Below are 23174 nucleotides of genomic sequence, written 5' to 3'. Positions count from 1 at the left end.
CCCTCTTGCCTAGTAATCGTTGTTGAATCCAATGAAATTATTGTTTCCAGGGGTGGGGAGTGAAGGAGAGCTCATTGTTCATGGAGCTGCCTCTGCTTCCCAGAAGTGTCAGCAGCCACTTAGCAGGGCTGGGGCTTCTGGAGGGCTGTTGGATCTACAGTCACTGACCAATTAATGTTGTTTGTGTTTTTTGTCCTTGGGGAAACGTAAACACGTAGCACAAACAGGGAAGTTTAATACACAGACCAGTTTCGTGCTCAGAAAATGCTTAGTGCATCTTCAACACAACATGGCACTTAATGGCACATGTATAATCATGTTTTATAAAGATTTTATAGGAATGGCCGGAATAATATTAATGATGTGTGAACATAGGTGGCAAGACTAGATTTATGTTTCAGGCAATTACATTCTACAAGCTGAAGTAGAGAAGAGAGGTAATTAACAAGAATAATGAAAGCACTACCTTCCCATAAATCACTGTTAAAAAAGAGTAAATAATAGAAGACAAAGGGATTATGAGTCAAGTTGTGTCGTTATTCATCAATTTTAGAGCAGAAGGGTGGGTTTAATTAGTGAAATGGCATAGCACTTTCTTGGTGCTTTTCAAGTAGTCTTCATGCTCTTCTATCACTGGGAACAAATATCTGATTGAATGCAAATGGCAGTGATTGCCTTCTCCACATTCCTGATCAGGGAGGGAAATTTCCCTTTGTGCCCCTTTGCACGAAGCAAAGGCAATGAGTGATCAGTGGCCAGGCTGGACTGGGGAATTTGGCAATCCTGATTGCAGGTGAGGGTCTCCCTAATCTGCAAAGGATGAAAGCACCCACTTCTCCAGCGGTTTCAGTTTTCTGTGAGTTGTTTAGTTGCAGTTTTTAATCTGCAATGCTTTTTGTATAAGAAAGCAAATCAGTCTCCCCTGTGAGCACCCTTATCTGTTAATTAATTTTGCCTTGTCTGATCCTAGGAGAAGACATTCCTCATGCCAAGGCAGGGGAAGCTGGTGCAGAATTGCAGTACCACGAGCAGCAGGAGCCCCTGAGGATAAACTCAATGTGGCTGCTCAGAGAGGCCAAGAGCTGCCACAGTCCCAGCGTGGGGAAAACACCTAGCAAAGTTTCTAAACATCATGTTGTAATATTTTAGCTGATACAAGGACTGTTCCTTTGGAAGTTGCTTTATATTCTATTCATTCCTCTGAGGGCTGAGCAAATATGGACTGAAAAAATGACTAACTGAAGAGAAGGTTTTTTCAACCTGATCCTCTTGGGCTCTGGTTTTGACTGGCTTTACAGACTAAGGGATAAGAGAGTTGCTACTTGTAGAAGCATTTGATCTCTCATTGCCAGAAGGACATGCTGCAATTCCAATAAGGAAAAGTAATGCTGAGATATTTCTCCATTCACACAACACAAACCTGTTTCTGTCTCTTGCCAGGTTGTGATATAAATCTGTACAGCCTCTTTACTAATCCCCAGTCCAGGGCCAGGACAAGGGTAATGGAGGACATCCATTGTGAAAAGGCTCAATATGTTCTTGTGCACTGAGTCAGGGAAAATCTCTGTGGTTAGAAGCAGCATTGACTGACCAGAATCGTGTGGCAGTCCTTTGGGTTGAAGGCCTCAAGAAATGGGACTTCCCAAATTTTTTGGGTCTGACTGAATCAGAAACTTAGCCTGAAAAAGATATTTTGTGATGGTTGACTTAAAAACCCCCAACAAAGAAAAAACCCAGTACAAGAAGAGAAATTATTCCCATCATTACAGAAAGTTAAATCAAACTCTGCACATCCCACAACTCTTCACAGCCCAAAACCCAGATGCAAATTTTGATATTAGGCTTCCTCCACATCCCCAACTGCCAGGAGATGTACCATATCCAGGTACAGTATTCAGGGCAGTACCATATTCAAAAAGGAAAATATAGAAGGTTGGCTGTGCTCCTCAGAGTCTGGTCCTTGCACAAACACCTGTGAGTTCATTGTTTTCTGCACTGGGGTGAGTTTGCTCCATAGACCAAAACAGCTTTTTTTTTGTGTCCTGCCTCACTAGGAGCTGGCCAAGAGAAAGATGGCAAAATCCTGACTTGCTGAAAGAAAAGCACATTATGAAACTGCCTGCTTTGAAGAAATAAGGTAACTTTCAGTTCTGAGCTTCTTGGAAATTAGCACGATTTTTTCTTCTGAAAAAAACCCATTTGCTTGGGGTTTAATACTTGCACTTGGTATGAAAGTGTATGTAGTGCACAAGGTACAAAAGGTTGTCCAATTTCAATGGCAGATTTTTTTCCTTGATTGAAACATGTTTCAGTGGTCTAAAAATTAACCTCAAGTATTTTAACTTCCAGCAAAAAAAATCAGAATGCAAAAAAAATGCGACAGTTTCATGGAAAACAGAAATTCTGATTTCAGTTTAGACAGTGCTGCATTGGCTACTTGGAGTTTCAGACTTAATGGATAAAGGCATAGCAAGAATTTTCGTGGAAATCCTTGGAATTTCAGTCTGTTTGGGGCAGATTTCTATTCCTTATGTTCATCCTCCTTTTTTTCCCAGTGTCTGGGCTTGGGGAGTGAAGCTGAGCTGCTTTAAGGATGCCACTGAAAATCAGGGGAGGGAAGAAGTGCTTCAAGGCTGGTAGTGGGTGTGTGGAGGGAGGGGGGAATTTTAAACAGGATTTAATGGAGCTGGGAGCTGGGTTATTTAAAACTGGTGCAAAGATCCTTTGTATTGACAATTCACTGTATGAGCCATAAACTCCTCACTCTGTGCCTATAAAAGATGAAAGGACCAATTACTTATTGAGGCATTAAACACCCAGGGGACAAAGATGCCTGTCTAGCAATAGCAAACATATTGACTGAAACCTATTTGAATTTCAAATTGCCAAATGTCCCGATTTTTTAAAAGCTTCCTATGATAACCAAGGTCTGGAAAGTCAATTGAAACTTAATTCTCCTGGATATCTCATGGGGGGAAAGTACATGAATCTGGACAGATTCAATTATTTAATTTTAATGAAAAAATAGATAGCTGCTTTATAATTTCCTTATAGAGCCGTAGATGGGAACTCAGTTCCTTTTTCTAAGATGTTATCCTAGGATAAATGACAACAGTAGTCTGGCAAACACAGCTTGCCGAGAGGGAAGGGTCCAAGGGCTTTGTGCTTCCTCTTGTCCTCAGATCTTTTCTCCCTCCACCTGGGACCAGGACTCTCTGATATGCCAGCCCACTCCAGAGGAGCATTTCCTCCCTGCACAAGGACAGAGCAGGTGGAATTTATAAAGCATTGCCCAGGGGACCTGTTAGAGGCTGCTGAACATCCCCACACTGCACAAGGACATGTTTACTGTCTCGTCTATTGGAAAGACTCACAAAGCCAATCAACCACAGGTCAGTGCTGCTGTACCAGCATCCTGCTGCTGACACACCCTGCGGCTCAGGACAAAGTCAGCCCTGACAGCAAACGTGGAAAAACAGCCCCTGACCATCTCCTGGAATTCCCCCCACCCTCAGATGCTTTTGGGGCTGGCCATGATCATCAGTTTGATCGACTTGCCATCAGCTGCTTGCCAGGAGGCAGCTGGGCAGAGCTCATCGAATTAAAAGTTACAACCAACTCTCCCTGCCTTGCACTGCTCTCACCACATTCATTAGTAGAACAGCTCATTGTATTTAATTGCCATTACTCTGAATACCAATGGAGTTAATTACTTGCTCTGTATGGGCAGCACTGCCTGAAACGTTGACTCCACATAAACCCATTAAAACAATTAGTGCAGTGTAATTGTGGGTATTTACTGTTGGATTCATTTTCCTTTTGTTTTTACTGTAATGTCATATACAGAGCAAAGGTCCACAGCAGCAGCAGGGCTATTATCAAAAACTCAGAGGAGTTTATCCTCCTCTTTATATGCTCTGCACACATGGAGGGAGCATCCATAATCATCACAGCTGCTGTGTGTGCAGTGCTGGGCAGGGGAGACCACTGCACCCCTGTCCTTGACCTTGGCACCATGGGGCTTTTATCAGATCCAGCCAACAAGAGCACACTCAGTACTTCTGTCAGAGCAGAACTGGTGGCTGTTGTTGCTTTTTTCCTAGCAGAACCTCATTTCAGGAGGACGAGTGGCTGCAGATCAGCATCGTTCAGCATTTGGGAAAGAGATCCCATCTCCCTGCCTTTGTTTCGGGTGGTTTCTGTTGGGATTCCCATCATGCAGTCATTTTTATGTATTCCATTTTCTCTCTGTCTTGGTGTACAATCATAAATGAAGGCAAGCATTTATCACCACAGCAGCTTTAAATAACAAATGCTTGATGAATTTACTCTCAGCTGGCCGGAAGCAATACTGTGATTGCAGCATTTTATAATCATCAAGACTTGTTTCTCTAAGCTGAATTAATTTGCATGAGCAATGTGTTATTAACAAAGTTGCTGGTAACTGGTGTGTACAAGCAAGCTGGGAGGGGATTCTTTCTGCCTGTGCTTTCCTTGGGCAAACTTAACCTTGTGAAGTGTTTTAGATGGATGGGTGAAGAATTGTACCCAAGGCAAAGGTTTGAAATGAGTGCAAGGATTCTGACTCCATGTGGGACAGATCCTGCAGAGCCAGGCCCTGTCTCAGGCCATACAGAACATTCCCATATTACTATCACACTTATCTCCAGCCAGGGTCTTATAGGACAGTAAATCCAGCACTAGGGTTTGTAATGCCAAGTCAAAAATACAGAGAGAAACATTTTCCTTGCAAGAACTCAACCCATTGTTCAAGAGTGTTCAAAATTCTTGGTGAGTGAATTGTGCACCAACACATCAGGTATCACCTGTCTTTCTTCATGCAGCCAGAATAAACCAGCTGGTGCTCTGCATCATGTCTGGGGATAAATGGACTGGAGTAAACTCCCTGTTTACACTTCTCTAAACCTACTATTTACACTTAGGTGGGCTGGTAGCTTATGGATCTGGAAGGACGTTCCAGATATTTGCTTCAGTATCTGATATGGACAGCATTTGCTCTGGCTCCCTCAGATGGATTCTTTTTGAGATGGTGGAAGGTTTCTCCATCATGTCTGGGGGTGGATTTTTGTGCCTTTAGCAGAAGCTTCAGTTGTTCCTTTCCGTGAAGGTTCTTAAATGTTCCTCACAATTATTTTAAGTGGAGGGCACTGTTTACATTTCCTAGCCTCAATGAGCTTCTGCAGCTCATTGTGGGATTTATTGCTGTATTAATTGCTCATGCACAAAAGCTTGTGGTGGTGTGCAAAATGCTAATGATGGATCCTAATGACTGTGCACCTCCCTCTCCTCCTCTGGTCGTGCTTTATTGATGTATTCATTAAACTGTCTGAGCAGCAAGGCTGGATGCACAGACCAAAATATTTCCTTTTCATCAGAGAAAAATACAGACCCTGAGAGAAATTGGTGTTTGGAAGATGCCAGACAGTTATCTCTGAAGGATGAATAAAGGCACTCTGAATAATCATGTAAGAGATGACAGAGTGAGAGGCTGTGCCTCACAGAGAGAGGGAGGTGGTGGTAGGATGTTAAAAGGCAGTTTTTGTGTTTCTGAGAAACTCGTCTGAAAATGAATCCTGATCTTGTAGAGATGCTAGGAAATAATCATATGGACATGGAGCACGCTGTGTTTGAGGGAAGATGCAGATTCTAGTGAGTCAGATGTTTCTGTGGGATTGTGAAGGACTGCAACACACATGGAATTGAGTTTATGATCCTGGAGTGTGTCAGTGTGTCCCTTAGGAGAGTTCCCTCTTTGCCTCAGGATGGAGACACTGGGCAATGTCAGCTTTTATTAGAATTTCCAATGAATTCTTCCTAAAGTATGTTGAGAGGAAGGTGATGAGGAAAGCCTGTGGGCAGCTTTGTGTGCATCCTTGTCATTTGGTAGAGTTTTCCATCAAGAGGCATTTCAGAGCTCCTTGTAATGGAAGCATCATGACCTCCACATGCCAAAGGAGAAATCAAGGCACAAATGTATTCAGGAGATGAGAAAAAGGTGAGATGTCTCAAGACCTCAGTGTTCTGTCAACTACTTTCAGTGTTGACTTTAAACTGTGTCTTGCTGTTATTCCACCTTTCTTTCTCCATTCCAGGGAAGTACAGGGGACAAGGCAGTGATGTCACAACACCTTTGTCAGTGTCATAAAACACATAGAGCAACGCTTATAACATTGTAAAATAACAGTATTTTTTTCAATTCCTAATCTGAGTTTATGCAAGAGCTCCGTAGAAATAACTGATTAGGTTTCAATTTATACTCAGAATGGTAACTGACATGGTAGCAAATGTGCTCATTGATATCTAATTTGGTGTGGCTAATTTCCTCAACACCAGCTAAATGCCTGGATACTTCTTATCACATTAAGGTATTATCTGAATCTTGTTGCACATTTGTTCAGTGCTTCTGTAGCCATGACTTAATTACATGGCAACTGAGTTTATACCCTGCAATGGAAGGATTGCTCCTCAGATGGTTTCCTCAGATAAACAATAGATAATTGCCATGCTCCTACTTTAATTAATGCAAATTATAAGATAATTTGAATGATCTTGGGTCCAGCCTTGGTAAGACACAGATCATGCTGAGCTCCCACAGTGCTCACTGAAGTCAATGCAGTCCATCAGTGCAGGTTTTCACACAGCTCTACAGAAATTAGGACTTTTGTACAGGAAAATACTGTCCCTCAGCGTGAGGAAATGACACACACATAACAATATTTAAAATTTTGCTCCTTGTGGCAAGAATTCCCTACCCTCAACTCTCAGGGGCCGTGCAACAGAATCCTGCCCTGTGTGACCTGCTTGGAACAGGTGCTCTGTGAGTCAATACCTTGTCTATAAAGAAATTTTTCCCTCTCCCTGCTGCACAGCTCATGATCAGAGGAAAAAGGGAATTTTCTCACCTCCATCCCTCGACGCTTTTTCCCATTAATGCAGCCAAGTGAGTGGTGGTTTCCAAAAACACCCAGGAAAGGCAGAGAAGCAGAGAAGGGGATGTGGAGAATCACCTTTGGGTGAACAAATCTGGTTTTCTGGTGGGGTGGGCAGGTGTGCAGAAAGCTTTTGTCAGCACTCAGCTCTAGGTGTGTGGTACTGCCTGGTGAGCAGAGTGAAGGGAACGTTCATGGAGTCAGAAATGCTGGGGAAAAAAAACAGGAGTGATCCTTCAAGATACCTAAATAATGTTTTGTGATTGAGGTGAAATGCTCTCATTAGGCCCTCTGGAGGAGAATTTGACATTTTCTGTGCCACCTGCAATATTAAAAGAAAACGCTGCTGACTTTTGCATTGTCTCCTGAAAGGCACAGGGGCTGACAGAAATGTAATTAAATTACCTGCAGCATTCATCTGTTGTCATAGCAGCCTCACAATGAATATAACAATAATTTCATCTGTAGCTTAGCTTAATGCAGTTTTTCCTACACCAGCCAGAAAACAGTTTTCTATTCCATTTCTGACAGAGTTCAAGGGTTTCCATTTAAGTTCCACCAACAATGGTCTAGAGTGGGTAAAATAACAGATGGAGCCTTGGCTACACTCCTCCAACATCAGACAGCACCCACAGCCTGTGGGAGATCTGTGATTCAGGAGGTCAGATCTGATAAATATATTTTCTTCTAGCCTTAAAAATCTCAGAATCACTGCATCAATTCACATGCAAGTAACAAAAGCACAGTGAAGGGTTCTTCCCATCTCAAGTCCGCCAAGAAGCTCTGGCTGTGCTCTAAACGTGCCCTTAATTTCCCTGGAGCTGTGTTTCAGGTTGGATCTTTGGGGCACAGTGAGGACACAGCAGTTTTGGCACTGATGCAAGGGCACAGCAGACAGGGTAGAATTAAATTTTTTATTTTTTTTTTAACTTGCCAAGGAGTGTGTTTTAAACTGAGACATTGTTGATGGACCCAGGTGGCTCCAGGCACCTCCTGACTCTCCTTTGGGAAATGTGGGATGAGCTCCCTGGCTCAGTTCAGTACCTTGTGGGGAAGTGATCCCTGTCACTGTGCTCGAGGGTGAGAGGACAGCAAACTGTCTCTGTCCAAAGGCTAAAGGATTGAATTATCCTGAACATCTGGATAATGTCTAATACCTAAAGGTAGATCATCCATTAAGTCCAAGAAAAGGTAATAGGCTACTCCTAATTTCCATGACTTACCCTTCTTTGGATATGAAGGAATTTGTCATTGATTTATCACTGTAAGAAATTTCAGAAAATCTTGCTTTGCTTGCTAATATTCAATTTTAATTTATTTTTGCTGCTATTTATCTACTACTTTCTTCCAGGAATGGCTGCCATTTACCACCTTTCTCAATTAAACAGTCTCACAATTCAGGTATGTAGCAATAATATTTCAAGAGAACAATTAAAAACAAGCCAAGAGTAGAAGCATATGATAAATGAGACATACAGCATCTGCAACAAATATGTGGCTCCACCCAATACACCTGGGAAATATCTCCTTCTTTTTGCTTCTATCCATTCCATTCCTGTTTGGGGAGGTTTAGGGAGCCAAGGTTCATCTTGCAATGACTTGTTCTTATCTCACATATTCAGGAATGTACAAGTTGAAGAGTTTTAAATACCATATGAAAAAAGGGGAACTTGTGCATGGCCAAGATAAGCTGATGTGTGAGCTGAGGCTTGCCTGAGCCTGGTGTATGGAATATTCCCCCTTCAGGCAAGCTCTGCTCAGAGCAGGGGAGTTTTCACTCTCTCGAGCAACTGTGCATAATGACCTTCCCAGGCTGAACAGTGCAGAAAGGAGTTGTTGCAAATCGCTTATGTGTTGTCATTTTATTTTTCCCTGTATGAATAGACCTAATAACACATCCACATGCACAGTACCTCACCTCTGATGCTCTCAAATGCTTTACCCAGGTGTATAAATAACATTTATTCCTGTTTTGCAGATGAGGTAAGAGGGATGGCAGTAGCAGGAGAGACAAGTGTCACTCAGCCTTTGCCGTGCTGGATCATGCCAAGCAGTCCTGTCTGAGATTTGGGTAAGTATCAAATAAATATCAAAGGCAGGTCTTGCTGAGGGGCCATCAGTCAGTGCCTGCAGTGCAGGGCTGTGAACCCCAACCCTGGTGCTTGGCCACCAAGCTCTGGAGTCAAAGGATTTGCTCTGAGTTGCAGTGCAGGGGTGGAAATACTGAAAAAATATCGAGGGGCTCAGGCATCATGGCCCAGCTCAGCTACAGGTAACTGATTTTCCTGTGATTCAGGGGGTCTTTTGAAAAAGCTGCAGCTTATCCTTTGGAGAATATTACAGCTTGAAATCGATTAAATTTGACTCAAGTCACCCACTGTGAGAGGCCCCAGCAGCAGGTTTGTCCCACAGCTCCCTTTGGTCCCCCTGGCTCCCAGGATACAACCACGATGCCCTTGAGCATCACATCAGGGAATGTGGGGAAAGAACAGAGCCAGCTCCCCACATCTCCTCCCCAGCCTCAGGAATCCTTGGCTCATTGGTTTATAATCTGCCAGGGAGCACTGGAAATGCTCCATGTTTCAGGGCTCATCAAGGGATGCTGCTGCTGAAAATCAAGACCTGAGAAAGGATTGAATGCCACCAGTATTTCTGATCTGACACAAAAACGAGGGCTGTTGTGAAGGAGTAAATTAAAGACACAGTTTTAAAGATGCAGCAGTAAATATGCTGAAGGTCATGGGACATCACAAGTTAATAAACTCAACTGGATAATTTAATTCAGCACAAAGAACCCGTCTGTGTGCACTGAATAGAAGGTAAGAGTTTGACATGACGAGATGGAAAAGCTTTGTTATCCTCTTGTCTTGCCAGGATTTGCTTCAATTACGCCAAAGAATGTTACTTCATTCTTGCCCTAATAACACTGTAGAGGAAATTAAATTACTCATATATAACAAAAGTGAACTGATTTTGACATCTCTTCTAGGCAAACCTCCTGCTGTATTAGCTCCTAAGCACATTCTCCCTCACTTAAGGTCTCATGCATATTTATGATTATCACTCATAGTAAATATAAGCACTTTGCGAGAACGCAAATTAACTGCAGGATGTAATGGAGGTTGCCAAGGGTGTTTTTTATTGTTGACTGTGACATGAAGTCTGCAATATGGGTACAATAATGGATGGATCGTGAGGCATGGAGAAATAATCCCATCACAGAGTGCTCTGACATCAGAAACCACAAGAGCAAAACCAGTGCCACTCCAACCTCGGGCTGCTTCCACTGTGCTTTTATTTCATTTCATTTGGGTTGAGCTGGAATTTTTTTCTTTATATTTTTATAACTCATCGATTAGTGAAAATAATTAAAGGTTGTAGAGCTAAGAAGGAATTAATTTCATTTTTAAGGCTGACAGACCTTAGCCTTTGGTTTTAGCTGGATTAATAATGGTGGGTTGTCTCTGTTGCAATGGCTCTTTCTTAGAGTTTGATTGCTTTTTCATTACATTAGCTAGCTAGCTTTTGGAAAGATTTTATACAGTAAATTTAGCCTCCAGAAATAAACCTCACAACCTTGAAACTAAGGTTGAACCCTGCAAGGCAGGGACCATTGCATCAGTGATTGGCTCTTGCAGGCTTTCATTAGGAGGAAGCTGGCACATCCTGACAAAATACAGCATTTAAAACAATGGAGCCTTATTTTAAAAAACCATTATTTCTCCCAGCCCATTCCAAATGCAGCTCTCAACCTTTGTTCTCCCAGTAAAGCAGCCTCTTAACTGAACTTTAATTGGGCTTCATCCCCCAGCCCAGCAGCATCACCCTGTCTGGAGCCTGCCCATGTCGAGGACTCTGCCAGGAGTGGGTTCAGTTTGGAGGTGGATGCAGGTGGATTTCACCTCCCATAATCTGATGTCCTGAGAGTGAGAGGACATTTGAGATGGACATTCCTGCAGCTTTTTCCATAACTTCTATCTCAAGCCTCAGGTTCTTCCTGTGGAGCAGAGGTGGAGTTTTAAGGGGCATTGCTGAGCTTTTTGTTTCAAACTCGGTAAAAGCACAGAAACTTTGTGCAGAGCAGGAAAGAGGGCAGTGGGAGCAACTCTGCCTGCCTTTCCCTAAGGATGGCTGTCTGAGGGAGCCAGGGACAAGTCCCCTTTAGGCTGTGATGGATGCTCCATGCACAGGAATGCACTGCTGCTGTCAGGGGTGTCACCCTTGCAGAGGAACAGATCAGAGCAGGCAGCACAAATATTGCAGGCGTGGGAGGAAGGGAGCTGAGCTCCCACTGAAAATGGCAACATCTGCTCCATCCATGAGAAAAACAGGAGAAAAATGGTGACAGATGTCCGGGATGAAGTGTAACCTCTCCTTGCTGCAGTTGAGCATCCCAGGCTCCTGTGCTGACCAGAGCCTGCAGCTGGGTCACCCTGCTGCACCCAGAGCACTGCTCCTTCCAGGGAGAAATCCTCCTCATGCTGCCTCCAAACATGAATCCCAAATGCCAAGAGTTCTATTAGACAGTTGCAAAAACAAATGAAATATAGGAACTAAGAGCGAGTGGAATTCCTTCTTAATTTGCCCATCATCACTTTTGTTTCTGAAGCAAAAAGAGGCTGGCATGGAGATGATGGGAAACACAGCATTGAAATGACACTTACAGCATCCCAGAGGACCATTCAAAGCAGCAAAAAAAAAAAACCTGGTGATGTCCTTAAAGTCTGCAGATGGTTTCTTCAAGGTGAATAATTTTATTGTTTATTGCCTGCTCTGTGTACTGAAAGGAATGACATTTAAGAAACTGCTCAAAGATGTTTTTTCAAGGCACAAAGCAAACATTTAGGAGCCAAATTATCCATATCAGTGAGTGTGTCATCACCAGAGCTTGGAGCTTGGCTTAGAGGCACATAATAGATTTGGGACAGTGAACTCTTAGAAAGCATGGAATACAGGTCAGATTTGTGTTTCTGCAAAAATGTAAAAATCTTGGAACTGGAATGCTTTTACATGGCATGTGAAAATACACCCTGTGAGGGTGTATTGCTCTTATAAAATCAAGCGATATTAGGGAGCTTTTATTATACAACTTTTTCAATTTTTTAGGAGAATTAAATGCCATTCACAAGCTCTCCTCTTCCAAGATATTTCAAAGCTTTCAGATCTGACCAAAAAAGAGATTATATAGTTCAGTCATGTTTGGAAAGTGTCTTTAAAGCCTTTGTAAGCTCGTGTTCAAAATTTCATCAGTAGTGAAGATTTTAATACATTTCTATTTGGCAAAAAATTCCACCTCATTTTCAGGGTTGGATTGTTTTGAGTTTTTTTCATTTTTCCTCTTCATATTCATATTCTCCCTTCAACTCCTGTCCTAACAGATATCTGTCACTTCTCCAGGGCATATTAACATAAAAATAGAAATTCAAGTGTGACCTTTTCCACAGGTAAAAAATTTATTGCTCATTAGTGCAAACTGGTTTGAGACTGCACCTCTCTGGTGCTCAGTCCAAAGCTTTCTGCTGCCATGGCTCTGACCATTTGTTCTGATTCCTCCAGATTTGAAGCCTGTAAAGCAAGAACATGTTTTGTGAGGGGAAAAAACCCACACTCTCTGAAGGCAGAAGAAAGAAAATATCTGTTTATAATCCTTTTGTTTGGCTTTGGCTTTTTTTTTTTTTGCTTTTTTTTTTTTCAGTTACTTGTGGAAGGATGGTGAAGAGGTCACAGCAGAATTACAGGAGGAAGGTGTCCATAGATCAGCTGTGCAAGCTGCTTTCAAAGCAACTTTTCAGGACAAAAGGATAAAACATAATCAAAGCAGCAACTTTCCTTTTCTTTTACTTGAAAAGCCATGTAAAATTTCAGCCTTTAGAAGGATTGAGGGAGAGGCAGCCCCCTGGACCAGGCAGAGCATCACTTGTGCCAGCTCCAGACTCCTCCCCTATGGGGAAGGAGACATGCACCTTAGGAGAGTGAGTGTGTTCTTTGTTGCATTTGGAGATTTTTTTTTTAAATTTTTTTTAATTTAGACCTGTCTTATTATTTTTTATTATTATTCTTATTTTTCCCACACAAAAAGAGAGCTTCTCTTGCAGGTGAAAGCCTGGGGCAAATAAATATCCATGTGCTCAGAGAAATCTGTGAGTTGTTAAATGAAGAAGCAGCAGCAGGAAGGCTGAGGTGTGGGCTTTGGGGGTGCTCTTTCATTTTTACTCTCTGTGCAGGCCTGGAGAAGGGCACTGGCAGCTGGGAATGAGTCAAGCACAAGCCAGCCCTGAACAGTTTGCTGGTGAAAATTAGTTGGGAAACACTCTTAAATCCAATAAGCAGACACATGGAACCTAAACCAGAAGCATCTCACCACAAGAGTTATGTGCAAATTAAAAGACAATGAGGAGAGGGAACTTCAGGCTCAAAGTCAAGAGGCACTGCCAGGAATGGTTGGAATTCCTGGGTGCAGCCAGAGCCAGGATCACTGGGCTCCAGCTGTGAGGGCAGGCTTGGAACTTCCTTCAGATCAATATTGTCCTGCCCTGGCACTCAGCAGAGTGTAGAGTGGATGACCAAACCTGCCAGGACATGTCTGATTATATTGTTGGCTTTTTTTTCTTTAATGTGAATTTCATGGCTTTAGCAGTGAGAAAGAAAGGAGCTGGGAACAGTGGTTAGAAATATCAAAATGTCAGAGAGAAAACTCCTTTCACATAAGAAGCTGTTCCAACTAGGACTTGTGGGATAATGAAGGATAAGAAGATTTTGGGTCGCGAGTGTGACTGCTGTGATTTAACAGGCTGCTGAAAAAGTCACAGAAGATAGTGAAATCCCTTTGGATTATTGTGGGATAGTGTGATGGTGCTCTCCTCTCCCATCTCTCCCATATCACAGGGGGGAAGGCAGCAGCTTTCCTGCACGGATCACCTTTCACATTTAGATGCTGGTCCTCAGCAGAGCTCCCTTCACCTGAGCAGGGCAGTCTGGAAAAGCACACGTCTCCTTTTACCTTCTTTAAACCATTAAAGCCATTTTCCTAATTGATTACAACTGTTGTAATGTGGTCGTTTTAACACTGTGAATAAAGATTACATATGATTAGATAAGCAGTTTAAAAGCTCCGAGAGCTGAATAGTAGCATTTATTAATTGTGCTCACTCATTTATCTTTGTGCTTTACTTAGGATACAGTCCCTGAGACCTTAATAAAACTGAGTCTCAAAGAAAAGCTTATTACTTGGAAAAAAAAAGAATTTTTTACTTTGAATTAGTTCAGTTTCTGTGGCCCTGCAGAAAGGGCTCTTGCTGTCAGCCAGGTGTGGGGCAGACCTGACTGCAGGGCCGAGCCCCTCTGCAGGCAGCATTGTCCCCTCCTATGGGTCACCTCAGACAGAATCACAACTGCATAGTTTGAACTGGTAATTTGAAGCATTAGAATTGATAATTTTTTTTATAGCTTCTAGTCTCAAAACCTCCAGTCTGAGGAGAAGCATGTGGTCTGCCTTCAAATCCAAGGCTGAATCTTCATGTCCTTCCCCTGTTTGAAGGAAAGGATGAGGGTTTATGTTTAGTTCTGTTCCCCTGGCTGATAGGAGATCACACTGGACTGTAGAGAAGGTTTTAGCCTTGTGTATACATATTTTTAAAGAAGTGGCAAATTAAAAGTAAATGACTCAGGCATTTTGTGTTTGCTCTTTCTCGTGGCCATAATAAATCTTTACACAGAACTGCTGGAAGTATTAAATCACTCCAGAGCAACTTGTCCTTGTTCCTCACTGCAGAGACAATAGGATTTTAATAAACAATAACTTTGATTAGGTTCAGCAGGAAAGCCAAGGATAACTAAGTATTTGTATCTGTCAGGGATTCAGCAAGAATCCTTGTAATTCACCTTGACTGCAGAAGCTATTGCAATCACAAGCAAGACTTGATAATGAGTTTTGGGTGTTGGGGAGAGGGGGATTCTCAAATACATGGATAGACCATGTTCAGCAATACCATCCCCTTTGGAAAAAAAAAAAATCTCTCTTAAACACAATGCTTGTGCCTGGGTAGAGAATGTGATGATAATAAATGCTTATTATGATAAATGGAGTCATGTTCCTCAAAGAAGCAGCAACTCACAAAAAAAAAAAAATAGCCAAGGAAAATGAGGCTGAACTGGCTTGATGAACAGTAATGATATATAGCCACCAATACAGATTTGCAAAATGCACTTTGACTTAATTTTAAAGTTGCTTAATATTCTTGTGATATCTATAATAGGCTCCAAGACAGACTTTACACTGCTTTAAACGTGTTGTTATTTATGTTCCAACTGCAGTGAAAAGGGATGGAATATGTGGCCAGTACTTAAAAGGAAAGAAATGACCAAAATGAAAGTGGGCAAAGAAATTTGAGAGCTTTTGTTTCAGAATAATGACTGTCCCAATGGGATCATTAATTTCCCTTAGAGCAGCTTGTTATTTTTCAGAGATATTATACTTATGCAGATTTAACTGTAGAAATATCATATTGTCGTAATTTCTCCAGTGTGATGCAGCTCTAATTACTCACTGCTCAGAGCATGAAAAGGAAATTAAAGATGAGCAGCAAGTTAATTTTTATTTTAAAAACAAAGAAGATAAGTTTTAAAAGAGGGAAAACAGACCATTGTGTATCAGACTGGGAGCATGGATACATTTAATGGAAAGAGGAGCTGCAGTAATTCTGGATTTTCCTGGGAGGATGCTGCCAGAGGTGAGGCACAGCCTGGAAGGAGCTCGAGGTTATTTAGAGCAGTGACAGCAGGATGAAAGCAGCACACCCTGAAGAACACCCCACCAAGGGCAGGAGCTGGAGCTCTGTGCCTCTGTCACCTGCTTCTTTGGATTTTCCCTTCATCTGGCTGTGCACATGAGTTTTGACAAATCTCCCCCAGGGCCAAGGATGCCGTGGTGCCTCTGGGGGAGTTTGGCTTAGGGCTGCTGGATCACACGGGTTCCCAGGGCACAGCACTCAGCCCCACGGGCTCCTCTTCCTCTCTCGTGCCTCTGCTTTGTGGCTGGCCTTGTGCTCTACCCTCGCAGCCACACAAACATTTTTCCCAGGCTAAGAAAAACATTTTCTGCCTCATTTTTCCTTGCCTTTCCAAAGCCTTATGCAGCACAGTGTTGAGCACAGTTGGTTCCTGCAGACATTCAAAGCTCCTGATCCCTCTGAGAGTTGGAGAAAAATGCTCCAACAGTGCAAAAAAACTCTGGAGAGCTTCAACACACCTGGTGAACAAAAGATCCTGATCTGAAGAGGCGCCTCCTCCAAGGACCAAAGCAACATGAGCTGCAAACACCTCCTGATTTCTGAATTCTGACTTTGGGGGGATCGACACAAACTACTATGTCCACCTTTTTTTTTTTTTTGTTTTGTAAACGAGGTCCCTTTCTGTAAATGACCCTTTGTTATTGCACGGGGAAGTTGAGAGCTGCCAGGCAGCCATCAGTGCCATGCAGAGCTGGCAGTGCAGCTGCCACTCCAGATGCTCCCGTGGTTCTCGTGGTCACTCGGATGCTTGTGAGCCAAGAACAGTCCCAGCACACGTCAGCAAGCTCACAGGGAAGCCGAGGCTGCGATCAGAATGAAGCCTCAGATGAAACTTAAATAAATAAGCAACACTTTAAAAAGGAGACAGAGTACACAGGTTGCCTGTGGGCAAGGATGATGCTGCAGGGTGATGCCACAGGGGCATGTTGGCACAAATCAAAGCTGTGTCTTTGCCCTTCAGTTTGGGCATCTCCTTTCCAGCTGCAGGTCCCATGGTGTCCCACTGGCCCTGTTAAGTGACAGGCACGCTCTGTATTTCTCCTTGGCCCCTGCACAGACCCCGACAGCGTGACCTGCTCCTGCAGCACCCACACTGCTGCCAGCACCACCCTCAGCACAGCCCCTGCCATGCCACACTGAGCCAAAGCTGTGCCAGGACACCTCCATGGAGAGGGGAAAAAAACATAAAAATAAAACAACAACAGGCAAACTGGTTTTTTCCTCCAAACTGCTTGGAGGAGCCTGCTCAGACACAGTGTGATGCCCAGTGCTCACATCGACAGCACCTGCACCAAGTGCGGGGCATGAAACGGAGCACAGCCACAGCACTGACAGAAATTAAACAGAAATTGAATGCCACGATCCAATTCTCACCTAACAACGGCTGTAACAAAGGCAGGAAAAGGAATTCCTCGACTCAGTTGTCATGACAATACTCTTGAAAAATATCTGCCACAGGAGCAGCCCTCCCTGCCCCCGTGTGACTGCTCCCCTCCCCGTTAATGCAGCACTCCCTTCCACATCACTTCCAGTTCCCCTCATTGCTGCCTGTGGAGGCAGCAGATACCAGCGGTGCAGGTTATAATGCAGTTGCTATAATTAGTTTGTGAAATGAGCACTGCGTGGGGAACTCCTCCAGCCATATCATTACAGAGAGAATGGGATAATTGCAATGCTGTTGCATTGTATTTCTTTTTTTATTCACATTTTTCATTGCTAATAATCTTGTTAAATAGTGACAAGTACAAATGTTCATAGCAGAAAAATTAAATGCAGATGCTGCTGCCATGCTAAAAAAAAAAAAAACAGAAGCAAAAAAATCAAAACCTCAATGTATATTTTTTTCCTGTTACCTCTGCTTCTATGTCAGTCTTTGGACTTACACTCTAAGCATAAAACTGCAGCATTTCCTTGGAAAATTATCTCTGATCAGAATAAGATGATCATTTCAGTCTTATTCTTAATATATATAATGTTATTATATATTGTATTCATATTTATATATTTCTATTTCTACTTATTTTGTTTTATTTTTATATACATTATATATCTATATAAATATTGCTATGTATTGTTATATATAAATACTACATGTTTTTATATCTACTTTAAATATTATATATATGTATATATAAATTATATATATAATAAAGAGAAAGAAGAAAAAAAATAAAGAAGCTGAGTGTCTCTGCTGGTCTGTGTCAAATTAATTTTAAGAGAAATTTAAGATCTAACTAGGCAGCAAACGGAAAAAAATACACATTTTCATCCATGAGCTAATATACTTCCCCTCACTGACTTTTTAGCAAATATGTTACTAACATCTCTTCCAAACTACTGCTAAACTTCACTGGTGTGTGATTCAGCTATTACTGGAATAATCCTTTCTGAAAACAAATAGAAAGAAGGAAAGAGAGGGGAAAAGTGAAAGGTCCTGTGGGACCGTGGAGCTTGTCCCAGAAAGAACAGGAGTGAGGAGCCTCCAAGATCAGAGCATGGCCCAAAGTGTGCAGGGGGCACATTTTTCTCCCTGGATCAGCATTTCAAGGGCAAAATGAGGCAGAAAACCTCACTCAGCTCAGTTCTGCAAGCACAAGTGATGTTAATCCGAGGCAAAGCAGCTTTAACACACATGATGCTCCAAACAGTCCATTGTCCTTCTCAACAGATGCCCTTGCACCTTCCCCTGCTCCTGTGAGCTGCTTTGCACACACCCAGAGTCAGCCTCCCCTATATATATATATATATTTACTTTTTTGATTTATATATATATATTTTTATTTATTTATTTATTTATTTATTTATTTATTTATTTATATGAATAAATAAATACTGGCTTTGGAACAGAGGGGGTTCCATCTGCACCCCACAGCCCCTCTTCCCTGAGCTCCTCTGTGCCAGGAGGGGCTGACTCACTGTTCAAATCCTCAGTACTGGGGCAGACAGGGCTCCTGCCCTCCTCTTCCTCCCCCTCACACAGGAATAACCATCTCAGCCATGAGGTAGCAAGGGAGGAGCAATATCAACCACTCCTGATTCCCACCAAAGTGTGAGAAGGGAGGGTCCTAAACCTGGGCAAACCAGTGTCTGCATTTCCCCTGCTTACCCTCCCTTCTTCTGTAAAGGCTGGCACAACCACTATTATTATCATCATTATTATTATTATTAACCATAATAACTGCTGAGCAAGGTATTAGTGCATGGATGCAGGGTGTCACTGCACACAGCAAATATCTGGGCTACATAGAAAACTTTTGAATGAAGCAGATGAATTTCTGTTTGCCCTGGACTAGACTGAAGCAACTTTTGGACAAAGCAAATGATACATGCAAGCAGTAGGATGCCACAGTTTTTATGCCTCCAAATCCAGAGAGCCACATAATTACTGCTTAAGCCAGACCCACTCCCTGATGGTTTTCAGCTTTGGAGATAAGACCAGATAGCACCCCAGATGATCCCAAAACATTCCATGCAGTGAGCTCAAAGTTCAAAACAAAAATCAAACTGAAACCTAAACAAACAAACAAACAAAAAACCTAAAAAAGTAATCTTACCCTTTTCACAGATGAGTTGAAACAACCTAGAGGAGGAATGATATCATGGTGTAGCAGTGTCAGGCTCCGTGAGGATGCTCTCATGGTTTGGCAATACTCCCAGGCTTTCTTTCCTTGCTACAAATGAGTTGGCAAGAGCAGCAATTGAGAGCAAAGCCTTTGCTTCAAATCTAACCAGGACAGGGTTAATGTGGCAATTCTTTCCAAAGGTATGGGAAATAACATCCACCAGGCTTACAACAGATGATAAATTTTTGCTCCAGGAAATCTCTGGTTTTACTAAGCACGAATTACAGGACATTGGGTACTGACCTGCTCCTCCTCAAGGTCTGCATCCCATCCCCTGGTCCCGGGATGGAGTGCCCAGGGAGGGCTGCAGTGCACTGGGGGCTCAGCCAGGAGGTCTCAGGAAAGCACAGCTGCATTAATGGTTTCTGTGGCAGCTGCAAGGCAGCCCCATCCCAGCCCAAATCCCTGTCCAGGCATCAGTGCAGCGACAGCTGGGACAGGGAGCAGGGCAAGAGCCAGCCTGGCCAGGCACAAGGTGCTGCTGCAGCTCCAGCCTGACACATTTGGCACCCACGTGGGCTGGAAAGCAGCCCAAGGGACACTGGGACCAGTGGGACAGTGGCACTGAGTGACATGTGGGATTGGTAGGACAGTGGCACCAAGGGACACATGGATTCAGTGGGACAGTGGCACCAAGGGACACGTGGGATCAATGGGATCGTGGCATCTAAGGACACGTGGGATCAGTGGGACAGTGGGACAGTGGCACTGAGGGACACTGGGATCAGTGGGACAGTGGGACAGTGGCATGTGCCATCACACCAGCGTTAGCCAAGGCCTGCCCAAGGTCACCAGCATGAGCTGGCCCAGGGCAGCAGCATTGATATGGAAATACACAATTCATTAAATGAGATTCTTGATGTCCTCCAGTCCTTGCTGGTGACCTGAGGTGGTCCAAGGCCACCTCTGCCAGCTCAGGGAATTCGTCACCAGAGAGGTACAATGTGACCTACAAGTGGTGACTGGGGAAAGCAGATTCCTGCAAGGCTGCAATTTGCTGGCCATCAAATAGGTGTGGATGGCTTGGCAGATCCAAAATTACAGTGCAAGTAGGAGTACAGGGGAAATTATTATTGTCAGGATTTTATGGAGAAAATAACCATGTAGAATGTATTTTAAGGTGGTAGTTTAGACAGGAGCATGATAGCATCGTAAACTATAAGAGGAAAACTTGAGGCATTTAAAAACATCAGAGGAAAAATGAGAGTGAATTACTACTGCCTCTTCTTTCCTAGTTATTTGTTGTCTTAAAAGATATATGTGTGCCTGAGAGTACATTTGTAAATATATTTCCTTTTTTCTCTTCAGATACATTTTACAAATGGAAGAGCTCTCAGTGCTGCTGCTGTATTAAGGAGTAAAAATAAAAATCTTTGAGTGTTTACAAGCGCCAGCCAGAGAGAACAGGTAAGTAACTGCATCCCTCCAGAAGATGAAGGATGCCATCAGACCATCTGACTGCAGCCACCAGAGCCAGCAAACTCCCTTTGGAAACCTCCCATCCCTCCTCCCAGAGCCCTGCCTGAGCAGGCACACAGCCCTATAAGTAGATTTGATTTATTATGGGACCTTCTGAGTGCTCCTTCGTGCCTCAGCACTATTGGAGTGAGGGGCAGGTCCCAGGCTAGAGAGAAGGGCACGCAGGGAGGTCAGGATACACCAAGATGGTTCTGGTGCTTCTGTGGAGCAACCCAGATCCTCAGGATTTGTGCAGTCAGAGCCTGAAGTTCACCTTAAATTGCACTGCCCTGTGCCATCCCACAGAGGGGTGGCACTGCACAAGGAGCTCCTGTAAATTGGGACAGGCAGGACAGGGCTGTGAGACATCCACCCACAAACATTCCAGCGTGTGCTCCCCAGAGCCAGCGCGGGGGGGGACACTCCATATGTCTTCCATTTATCAGAAATGAATGTCATAAACACTTGTCCTTCAGAAAGGAACTGAATGTCAGCATTTCCTGAGCCTCACCAACCAGACTCACACTGGGCTAAGGGTTTCTAAAGGGAAGCAGAGGGTCTGACTGCATGGAGAAAGGCAGTGGGATGGGAAACACCTCATCTTCCCCAGGTGGGAGGCTGGAAGGTGGCAGAACAGCTTATTTTGGGAGCTGTTTGTTAGCTGAGCTCTCAGCTCTGCCTACTAGCATATCACTGAAAGCTTGTGTCTGGTAAAAGAAGACATGGATGAAAGGCTAAAATGTATTTAAGCAACTTTTTAGGAAGGATTTTCTCTCTTTTTCTAAAATATAGTCAGGATCCGCTGTGTTTTGAGACTCTACTCCAACATTTTCACTGCAAATCACCAACCAAGTGGGTTGCTGATGGATGAAGTGTCTGGTTGACACAGAAAGGCACAAAGTCCCCCACCCTTGAGGGAACTCCCACTGCTTTCCAAGTTATCTTTCCCAAATTTCAACTTTGTTAACTTTTGGAAGTTTTGAATTACCAAATACTGCCTCCCTGTGCAGGATAGGAGGACAAGGCAGAGCTGGGCATCTCCCAAGGCTGTGCAGATCTGTCCCTCGTGGAAGAGCTGGCTGTGCAGAATGCTCTGCTTGCATCCCATGTCCCAGCAGGCTGTGGCTGAGTGAGTGGCTGTGTCAGGCTCTGGGCAGCCAAAACCTCAGAGGGTGAAGCTGGAAAAGCTGCAAAGCCCCCAAATCCAGCTCACCATCCTCCTCCTCTGCCTCCTGGACAATCCACTGCTCATGGGCTCTATGGGCACTGAGCAGCTTCCATCATCCAGTCCCTCTCAGACTCACAAGCAAACCCCGCTGACACTTTGTGGGCTGGCACTTGTCACATGTCAATAAATACAGCACAGCTCACTGCAGGCACAGTCTGAGAGCAGGCATTTCTAGGTGTAAGTGAAAAATAGCTCCTCCCCAGTGAACAGTTTCACAGGTGGTGTAAACCAGCCTGGATGCTGATTTCAGTGGGACAGTGCAGGTTTCTATAATTTAAAGCTCTGTCCCAGACTATTTAGAAAGTGGGACTCCCCTCAAGCAAATCCCAGGGTGTCTCCATGGCACAACATTCCTTTCCTCAGCCAGGAGTATGAGTTACTTGAACGGCTACATCACTTCAGACAAAACCTCACCATCTGCTCTACCCTCTAATTACAAATGCAGAAAACATAATTCACAATCGAATCACATATAAAAGGCAAGAAAATGAGCAATTAAAATGCACATTCTGCCAGGCAAATCAACCTTCCCAGCCATGCTGTACCCACTGCTGCTCTGGCCTGTCACAGGCAGGGTCAGGATTAGTCCTGGATCACTGGAGACCCTGGTCCTGCTGGTCTGTCTGACAGGAGCCTTCCAGCCTTATCCTCTCACCTACCAGGGACTCTCTCCACCTCCAGCCTGCTGCTCTCCTTACCAGTGACTTGCCAACCCTTGGGATCACTTTTACCAAGGGAGCAATTTACCTTTCCCATATACAGACATATCTTTGTTATTTCCCACCCCCTGCCTCTCTTCTGGAATGCTCCTGGCTCACAGGCCAACACAAACTTGAGGGTTTGAGGGGAATAAGCAGGGATGGATGATGCTGTGTTTGCCAGCAAACACCCCAGGCTGAATTCATCTCTGGTGCAGTGTGGCTGCACTTAGTGAAGTTATCATCCCCTCCAGAATGTGCATTAACATTCCAGCATCATTTATCCTCCATAAGTAATTCAAGCCTGCAGGGGCAGTTTCTTGCATGTTGGAAATTCGAAGTCTCCTTCTCAAACATCAGATGGATCAGAAGGACTGAAATGTATCTCTGAGGCTGGGGAGAAAGAGGGTCCTCGGAGAGGGATGTTC

At 43.6% G+C, this 23174-nt stretch overlaps 1 long non-coding RNA gene across 3 annotated transcripts in view; it reads right to left on the bottom strand.

Moving 5' to 3' along the window:
• The window catches only part of LOC148221639 (uncharacterized), a 48147-nt gene extending 28739 nt beyond the window's left edge, over nucleotides 1-19408 (bottom strand). The window contains exons 1-2 of one of the 3 annotated variants that reach the window (XR_015807635.1): nucleotides 19294-19391; nucleotides 6924-7159 (exon numbers count right to left, since the gene is read on the bottom strand). This is a non-coding gene — a long non-coding RNA (uncharacterized LOC148221639). Of the gene's footprint in view, nucleotides 1-6923; nucleotides 7273-19293 lie in introns of all 3 variants that reach the window. The other 2 variants (XR_015807636.1, XR_015807637.1) reach the window with 2 other exon arrangements.
• Between the last annotated feature and the right edge of the window lie 3766 nt (nucleotides 19409-23174).

Source organism: Sturnus vulgaris, chromosome 19, assembly GCF_052056855.1.
Source record: "Sturnus vulgaris isolate bStuVul1 chromosome 19, bStuVul1.hap1, whole genome shotgun sequence".
Lineage (NCBI taxonomy): Eukaryota > Metazoa > Chordata > Aves > Passeriformes > Sturnidae > Sturnus > Sturnus vulgaris.
This window is presented reverse-complemented; position numbering and strand designations above follow the sequence as displayed.